The sequence below is a fragment of the Ranitomeya imitator genome, chromosome 10, assembly GCF_032444005.1.
Source record: "Ranitomeya imitator isolate aRanImi1 chromosome 10, aRanImi1.pri, whole genome shotgun sequence".
NCBI classification, from domain to species: Eukaryota; Metazoa; Chordata; class Amphibia; order Anura; family Dendrobatidae; genus Ranitomeya; species Ranitomeya imitator.
In genome coordinates this window covers 90,880,165-90,889,287 of record NC_091291.1, presented here as the reverse complement: position 1 = coordinate 90,889,287, position 9,123 = coordinate 90,880,165, and the positions used below count along the sequence as shown (strand labels likewise).

Below are 9,123 nucleotides of genomic sequence, written 5' to 3'. Positions count from 1 at the left end.
GCAATGCGACGGGCCGAATCCGACGCTAGTGTGAAAGTAGCCTTAGTCCCAAATAAAGCTATACTTTATCCATCCATATATGAATAGCAAAAGAGGCCGGAAGCGCCAGGCGAAAGGCCACCAGATTAATAATCTCAGAAATCCTATAAGGACCAATAAACCGAGGCTTAAACTTAGGGGAAGAAACCTTCATAGGAACATGACGGGAAGATAACTAAACCAGATCCCCAACCCGAAGCCGGGAACCAACACACCGACGACGGTTAGCAAAACGTTGAGCCTCCTGAGACAGCACCAAATTGTCCACCACATGAGCCCAAATCTGCTGCAACCTGTCGACCACAGAATCCACACCAGGAAGGTCAGAAGGCTCAACCTGCCCAGAAGAAAAACGAGGATGAAAACCAAAATTACAAAAAAAAGGCGAAACCAAAGTAGCCGAACTAGCCCGATTATTAAGGGCAAACTCGGCCAATGGCAAAAAAGCCACCCAATCATCCTGATCAGCCGACACAAAGCATCTCAAATAGGGCTCCAAGGTCTGATTAGTTCGCTCAGTCTGGCCATTCGTCTGAGGATGAAATGCAGAAGAAAAAGACAAATCAATGCCCAGCTTGGCACAAAAGGCCCGCTAAAACCTAGAAACAAACTGGGAACCTCTGTCGGACACAATACTCTCCGGAATACCATGCAAACGTACCACATGCTGAAAAAACAACGGAACCAAATCCGAAGAGGAAGGTAATTTAGGCAAAGGCACCAAATGAACCATCTTAGAAAATCGGTCGCAGACAACCCAGATAACCGACATCCTTTGGGAAACAGGAAGATCGGAAATAAAATCCATAGAAATATGTGTCCAGGGCCTCTCGGGGACCGGCAATGGCAAAATCAACCCACTAGCACGGGAGCAAGGCTTGGCCCGCGCACAAGTCCCACAGGACTGCACAAAAGACCGCACATCACGCAACAAAGAAGGCCACCAAAAGGACCTACCAACTAAGTCTCTGGTACCAAAAATACCAGGATGACCAGCCAACACAGAACAATGAACCTCAGAAATCACTCTACTAGTCCATCTGTCAGGAACAAACAGTTTCCCCACAGGACAACGGTCAGGTTTGTCAGCCTGAAATTTCTGAAGAACCCGTCGTAAATCAGGAGAAATGGCAGAAAGGACCACCCCTTCCTTCAAAATACCGACTGGTTCCAAAACCTCAGGAGAATCAGGCAAAAAACTCCTAGAGAGGGCATCAGCCTTAACATTCTTAGAACCAGGAAGGTACGAGACCACAAAATCAAAACGAGAAAAAAACAAGGACCATCGAGCCTGTCTAGGATTCAACCGTTTGGCAAACTCGAGGTAAATCAAATTCTTATGGTCGGTCAAGACCACAATACGGTGCTTAGCTCCCTCAAGCCAATGTCGCCACTCCTCAAACGCCCACTTCATAGCCAACAACTCCCGATTTCCGACATCATAATTGCATTCCGCAGGCGAAAATTTACAGGAAAAGAAGGCACACGGTTTCATCAAGGAACCAACAGGATCCCTCTGAGACAAAACGGCCCCTGCCCCAATCTCAGAAGCGTCAACCTCAACCTGAAACGGAAGAGAAACATCCGGCTGGCACAACACTGGAGCAGAAGAAAAACTACGTTTAAGTTCTTGAAAGGCAGAGACAGCCGCAGAGGGCCAATTCGCCACATCAGCGCCCTTTTAAGTCAAATCAGTCAAGGGTTTAACCACGCTGGAAAAATTAGCAATGAAACGGCGATAAAAATTAGCGAAACCCCCAAATTTCTGAAGGCTCTTCACGGATGTGGGCTGAATCCAATCATGAATGGCCTGAACCTTAACCGGATCCATCTCAATAGATGAGGGAGAAAAAATAAAGCCCAAAAAGGAAACCTTCTGCACCCCAAAAAGACACTTAGACCCTTTCACAAACAAGGCATTGTCACGAAGGATCTGAAATACCATCCTGACCTGCTGCACATGAGACTCCCAATCATCGGAAAAAAATCAAAATATCGTCCAAATAAATGATCAAGAATTTATCAAGATAACTCCGGAAGATATCATGCATGAAGGACTGAAAAACAGATGGAGCATTAGAGAGTCCGAATGGCATCACAAGGTATTCAAAATGGCCTTCAGGCGTGTTAAACGCAGTTTTCCATTCATCACCCTGCTTTATTCGAACAAGATTATAAGCCCCCCGAAGGTCAATCTTAGTAAACCAACTAGCTCCCTTAATCCTAGCAAACAAATCAGAAAGCAAAGGCAAGGGGTATTGAAACTTATTTAAGAGGCGATAATCAATACAGGGTCTCGAAGAACCATCTTTTTTAGCAACAAAAAAGAACCCTGCTCCCAACGGTGAAGAAGATGGACGAATATGCCCCTTCTCCAAAGACTCCTTAATATAACTCCGCACGGCGGTATGTTTAGGTACAGAAAGGTTGAAAAGTCGACCCTTAGGAAACTTACAGCCTGGAATCAAATCAATAGCACAATCGCAGTCCCTGTGCGGTGGAAGGAAACTGGACTTAGGCTCATCGAATACATCCTGAAAATCAGACAAAAACTCCGGAATTTCAGAAGACGGAGAAGGGGCGATTGACATCAGAGGAACATCATTATGAAGCCCCTGACAACCCCAACTAGTTACAGACATGGACTTCCAATCCAAAACAGGATTATGGACCTGCAACCACGGGAAACCCAGCACGACAGCATCATGCAAATTATGCAATACCAGAAATCGACAATCTTCCTGGTGGGCTGGCGCCATGCGCATGGTCACCTGTATCCAAAACTGAGGCTTATCTTTAGCCAAGGGTGTAGCATCAATTCCCCATTAAAGGAATAGGATTCTGCAAAGGCTGCAAGGGAAAACCACAACGCCTAGCAAAGTCCATCAAATTCAAGGCAGCGCCTGAATCCACAAACGCCATGACAGAAAATGACGACAATGAGAAGATCAAGGACCCAGATAACAGAAATTTAGGTTGTACAGTACTGATGGTAAATGAACTGGCGATCCTTTTTGTCCACTTAGGTCAGACAGAAATGACATGAGAAGCGTCGCCACAATAAAAACACAACCTGTTGAGACGTCTGAAACTTTGTCGTTCCATTTTAGACAGAATCCTATCACACTGCATAGGCTCAGGAATTTGCTCTGAGGATAACGCCATAGCGCGCACAGTTCTGCGTTCCCGCAAGCGCCGGTCAATCTGAATGGCCAAAGACATAGAATCACTCAGATTGGAGGGTGTGGGAAACCCCACCATAACCTTAACGGATTCAGAAAGACCCTTTCTGAAAATTGCCGCCAAAGCATCATCATTCCATTTAGTCAGCACAGACCATTTTCTGAATTTCTGACAATACAATTCAGCCGCCTCTTGCCCCTGAGATAGGGCCAACAAGGTTTTCTCAGCTTGATCCACAGAATTAGGCTCATCATACAATAACCCCAATGCTTGAAAGAAAGAATCAACATTAAGCAAAGCAGGATTGCCAGATTCCAGAGAAAATGCCCAATCCTGTGGGTCACGACGCAGCAGGAATATGATGATTTTAACCTGCTGACTGGGATCACCAGAGGACCGGGGTCTCAATGCAAAAAACAGTTTACAGTTATTTTTGGAACTCAAAAATTTGGATCTGTCACCAAAAAATAAATCAGGAGTGGGAATCTTAGGTTCTAATGCAGGAGTCTGAACAATGTAATCAGAAATACCCTGTACTCTAGCAGCAAGCTGGTCTACACGAGAAACTAATTCCTGAACACTCATGCTAGCACAAGGCTCTTCAGGCACCCAGAGATAAAGAGGGAGGATAAGACAAAACAGACTGAAGAAAAAAAAATGGCTCAAGATCTTTCCTCCCTTCTTCTGAGATGCAATTAACTCATTGTTGGCCAGTTGTACTGTTATGATCAGGTGGCCTTGGAACAGCATGAAATGACCTTCGCTGGAGCAGTGGTAACTATACTGACCGCAAACCCTGATCCTATCACCGCAACTAGAAGTAGCCGTGGGGTGTGCCTAACCAGACCTAGACACCTCGACACAGCCTAAGGACTAAATATCCCTAAAGAAGGAGATAGGAAAACTCTCTTGCCTCAGAGTAGACCCCCAAAGGATAGACAGCCCCCCCCCCAAATAATGACTGTGAGTAGGAGAGGAAAAGACACACGTAGACTGAAAACAGGGATAAGCAAAGGAGGCCACTTCTACCTAGAAAGGAAAGTACAGGATACTATGCGGTCAGCATAAAACACTACAAAATATCCACAGCAGAAAAATACAAAAACTCCACCACCTAACTAAAGATGTGGAGAGTATATCTGCGACTCCAGCGAAACCTACTAAACTGAGAAAAACATCAGGCACAGTCTAGCAGGAACAAAATAGAAACAAGAAAGCACAGAAAATAAACACACAGCAGTGTGTCTAAAACAAAATGAAGCAAACACTTAACTTTGCTGAATTGGCAGCAAGCAGGAGAGGCCAGGCAGGACCAACACTTCCAAAGGAACAATGGACAACTGGCAGGGACTAACAAGTCCTGCAAAGCTATATACCCCAGTCAGTTTTGCAATTAGCAGATACACCTGTCCAATCCTCTACAACCACCGGAGGGAGCCCAAAAGCAGAATTCACAACACTCGTTCACACACAGTGAAGAGAAGCTTTTCTCCTGTATTCTGACCTGGCTGCTTTGTGCCAGCAGTGCAGAAGTTAATCTTGTTGCTGAGTTGCTGTGAGCTGGGTCTCTCAGTTGAAGGTGATTTTGTAATATCCTCCTCTATATAGACCTAGCCTTGACTTCAGCTATTGTCAGTGATCAGTTCAGCTGCCTGTCTTGGAGGTTGAAGGAGCGTGGTGTATTAGGAGCTTGGAGGTTTATTTACAGAGATTGGTGTCTGCTGTTTTGGTTGCATGTTAAACCTGTTTTCCTTTCTAGTTTTTTCCTTCTATGTGTTACCTCTGTGGTTGTGTGAGCATTTGGTGAGTTTGAGACTTTTAGTTACCTTGTCTGAATACCCTGTTTATTGTTGTATTTATACACTGGTGCAGTCCACCTCCTTTGGGGGGGCCATTGATAGGGCCTGCACAGGAGACAGGGATACGCTGGTGGCTCAGGCCTCCTAACCATTATAGGTACCCCTGAGATAAGGGAAAGTCAGGGCCCCATTATAGTGGCAGGGACAGGTGTGGGTCCCAGTACGCCGTCCTGCCCCTTTATCGTTAACGGCGTGACAGGAATCCTGCTACCTTAGTCTCTGAGCCATTTCTTTGCTTTTGGGTGTGTGTAGGGGATGCCATTGGCTTCATCTGCTTAGGGCACCAAAATACTCTGTCCCGGCCCTGGCTGTGGGGACAATACAGTATATTGTATGGAAAGGGCTGCGGGAACCAATATACTGTATCAGGGACTGGAGAGTCATGCTGTATGTGGAAATGTAGGGCCCATAATAGTGTAAGAGGTGCTGTGTGAGCCATCACAATGTATATTGGGCGGCTGGTGTGCCCATCATACTGTGTAGGATGACACTGTGAGGAGTGGACAACTGTTATGACCTGGTGGTTAGGAGCACTCGGCACGACCTGATAGTTAAACTCACACAGGACAAGCTCTGGGATGTGGGAGCTCTGCTGACCGCAGGCCCTAATCCTATCACAACAACTAGAAATAGCCGTGGAGCGTTCCTGACACTCCCTAGACGCCTCTTCACAGCCTAAGAGCTAGCTAGCCCTAGAGATAGAAAATAAAGCCTACCTTGCCTCAGAGAAATTCCCCAAAGGAAAAGGCAGCCCCCCACATATATTGACTGTGAGTAAAGATGAAAGTCACAAACGCAGAAATGAAACAGGTTTCAGCAAAGGGAGGCCAGACTTACTAAACAGACAGAGGATAGAAAAGGTATCTTTGCGGTCAGCACAAAAACTACAAAAGACCACGCAGAGTGTGCAAAAAGACCTCCGCACCGACTAACGGTGCGGAGATGCCACTCTGCATCCCAGAGCTTCCAGCTAGCAAGACAAAATCATGATAACCAGCTGGACAAGGAAACAATGAACAAATATTAACTATCAGGAACTTAGTCTCTGCTGGAGAAGACAGGTCACCAGAAAGATCCAAGAGCGAACTGAACCAATGCAGGAACATTGACAACTGGCATGGAGTAACGATCTGAGTGGAGTTAAAGAGAGCAGCCAACCAAAGGATAAACCACGTCACCTGTGTAAGGAACCTCAGAAGCAGCAGCTTCACTCACAGCCACCAGAGGGAGTCCATGGACAGAACTCGCCGAAGTACCATTCACGACCACAGGAGGGAGTTCGACAACAGAATTCACAACAGTACCCCCCCCCCTTGAGGAGGGGTCACCGAACCCTCACCAGAGCCCCCAGGCCGATCAGGATGAGCCAAATGAAAGACACGAACTAGATCGGCAGCATGAACATCAGAGGCAAAAACCCAGGAATTATCTTCCTGACCATAACCCTTCCACTTGACCAGGTACTGGAGTTTCCGTCTCGAAACACGAGAATCCAAAATCTTCTCCACCACATACTCCAACTCCCCCTCAACCAACACCGGGGCAGGAGGATCAATGGAGGGAACCATAGGCGCCACGTATCTCCGCAACAACGACCTATGGAACACATTATGGATGGAAAAAGAAGCTGGAAGGTCCAAACGAAATGACACAGGATTAAGAACTTCAGAAATCTTTTATGGCCCAATGAAACGAGGCTTAAACTTAGGAGAGGAAACCTTCATAGGAACATGACGAGATGACAACCAAACCAAATCCCCAACACGAAGTCGGGGACCAACACAGCGCCGGCGGTTAGCGAAACGTTGAGCCTTCTCCTGGGACAATGTCAAATTGTCCACCACATGAGTCCAAATCTGCTGCAACCTGTCCACCACCGTATCCACACCAGGACAGTCCGAAGGCTCAACCAGCCCTGAAGAGAAACGAGGATGGAAACCAGAATTACAGAAAAAAGGAGAAACTAAAGTAGCCGAGCTGGCCCGATTATTAAGGGCGAACTCAGCCAAAGGCAAGAAGGACACCCAATCATCCTGATCAGCAGAAACAAAGCATCTCAGATATGTTTCCAAAGTCTGATTAGTTCGTTTGGTTTGGCCATTAGTCTGAGGATGGAAAGCCGAAGAAAAAGACAAATCAATGCCCATCTTAGCACAAAAGGACCGCCAAAACCTCGAAACAAACTGGGAACCTCTATCCGAGACGATGTTCTCTGGAATGCCATGCAAACGAACCACATGCTGGAAAAACAATGGCACCAAATCAGAGGAGGAAGGCAATTTAGACAAGGGTACCAAATGGACCATCTTAGAGAAGCGATCACAAACCACCCAAATGACCGACATCCTTTGAGAGACAGGGAGATCGGAAATAAAATCCATGGAAATATGCGTCCAGGGCCTCTTCGGGACCGGAAAGGGCAAAAGCAACCCACTGGCACGAGAACAGCATGGCTTAGCCCGGGCACAAGTCCCACAGGACTGCACAAAAGAACGCACATCCCGTGACAAAGAAGGCCACCAAAAGGATCTAGCCACCAAATCTCTGGTACCAAAGATTCCAGGATGACCAGCCAACACCGAACAATGAACCTCAGAGATAACTCAACTAGTCTATCTATCAGGGACAAACAGTTTCTCCATAGGACAACGGTCAGGTCTATCAGCCTGAAACTTCTGCAGCACGCGCCGCAAATCAGGGGAGATGGCAGACAAAATTACCCCCCTCTTTAAGAATACCCGCCGGCTCCGGAACACCCGGAGAGTCAGGCACAAAACTCCTTGACAGAGCATCAGCCTTCACATTCTTAGATCCCGGAAGGTATGAAACCACAAAATCAAAACGGGAGAAAAAGAGCGACCATCGAGCCTGTCTAGGATTCAACCGTTTGGCAGACTCGAGATAAGTCAAATTCTTGTGATCCGTCAAGACCACCACGCGATGTTTAGCTCCTTCAAGCCAATGTCGCCACTCCTCGAATGCCCACTTCATGGCCAACAACTCTCGATTGCCAACATCATATTTGCGCTCAGCAGGCGAGAATTCTCTAGAAAAGAAGGCACATGGTTTCATCACCGAGCCATCAGAACTTCTTTGCGACAAAACAGCCCCTGCTCCAATCTCAGAAGCATCAACCTCGACCTGAAACGGGAGCGAAACATCTGGCTGGCACAACACAGGGGCAGAAGAAAAACGACGCTTCAACTCCTGAAAAGCCTCTACAGCCGCAGAGGACCAATTGACCACATCAGCACCTTTCTTGGTCAAATCAGTCAACGGTTTAGCAATACTAGAAAAATTAGCGATGAAGCGACGGTAAAAATTAGCAAAGCCCAGGAACTTCTGCAGGCTCTTCACAGATGTCGGCTGAGTCCAATCATAAATGGCCTGAACTTTAACAGGGTCCATTTCAATAGTAGAAGGGGAAAAAATTAAACCCAAAAATGAAACCTTCTGAACTCCAAAGAGACACTTTGACCCCTTCACAAACAAGGAATTCGCACGAAGGACCTGGAACACCATTCTGACCTGCTTCACATGAGACTCCCAATCATCCGAAAAGACCAAAATGTCATCCAAATATACAATCATGAATCTATCCAGGTACTCTCGGAAGATGTCATGCATAAAGGACTGAAACACAGATGGAGCATTAGAAAGCCCGAATGGCATAACCAGGTACTCAAAATGGCCCTCGGACGTATTAAATGCTGTTTTCTATTCATCGCCCTGTTTAATTTGCACAAGATTATACGCACCTCGAAGATCTATCTTGGTGAATCAACTAGCCCCCTTAATCCGAGCAAACAAATCAGACAGCAGCGGCAAAGGATACTGAAATTTGACTGTGATCTTATTAAGAAGGCGGTAATCAATACAAGGTCTCAAAGAGCCATCCTTCTTGGCCACAAAAAAGAACCCTGCTCCCAATGGTGACGACGACGGGCGAATATGACCCTTCTCCAAGGATTCCTTTATATAACTCCGCATAGCGGCGTGCTCTGGCACAGATAAATTAAACAGACGGCCCTTAGGAAACTTA

At 46.5% G+C, this 9,123-nt stretch overlaps 1 long non-coding RNA gene across 1 annotated transcript in view; it reads left to right on the top strand.

Moving 5' to 3' along the window:
* The window catches only part of LOC138650859 (uncharacterized), a 248,354-nt gene that overhangs the window by 201,693 nt on the left and 37,538 nt on the right, over window positions 1-9,123 (top strand). The gene's annotated exons all lie outside the window — the stretch shown is intronic.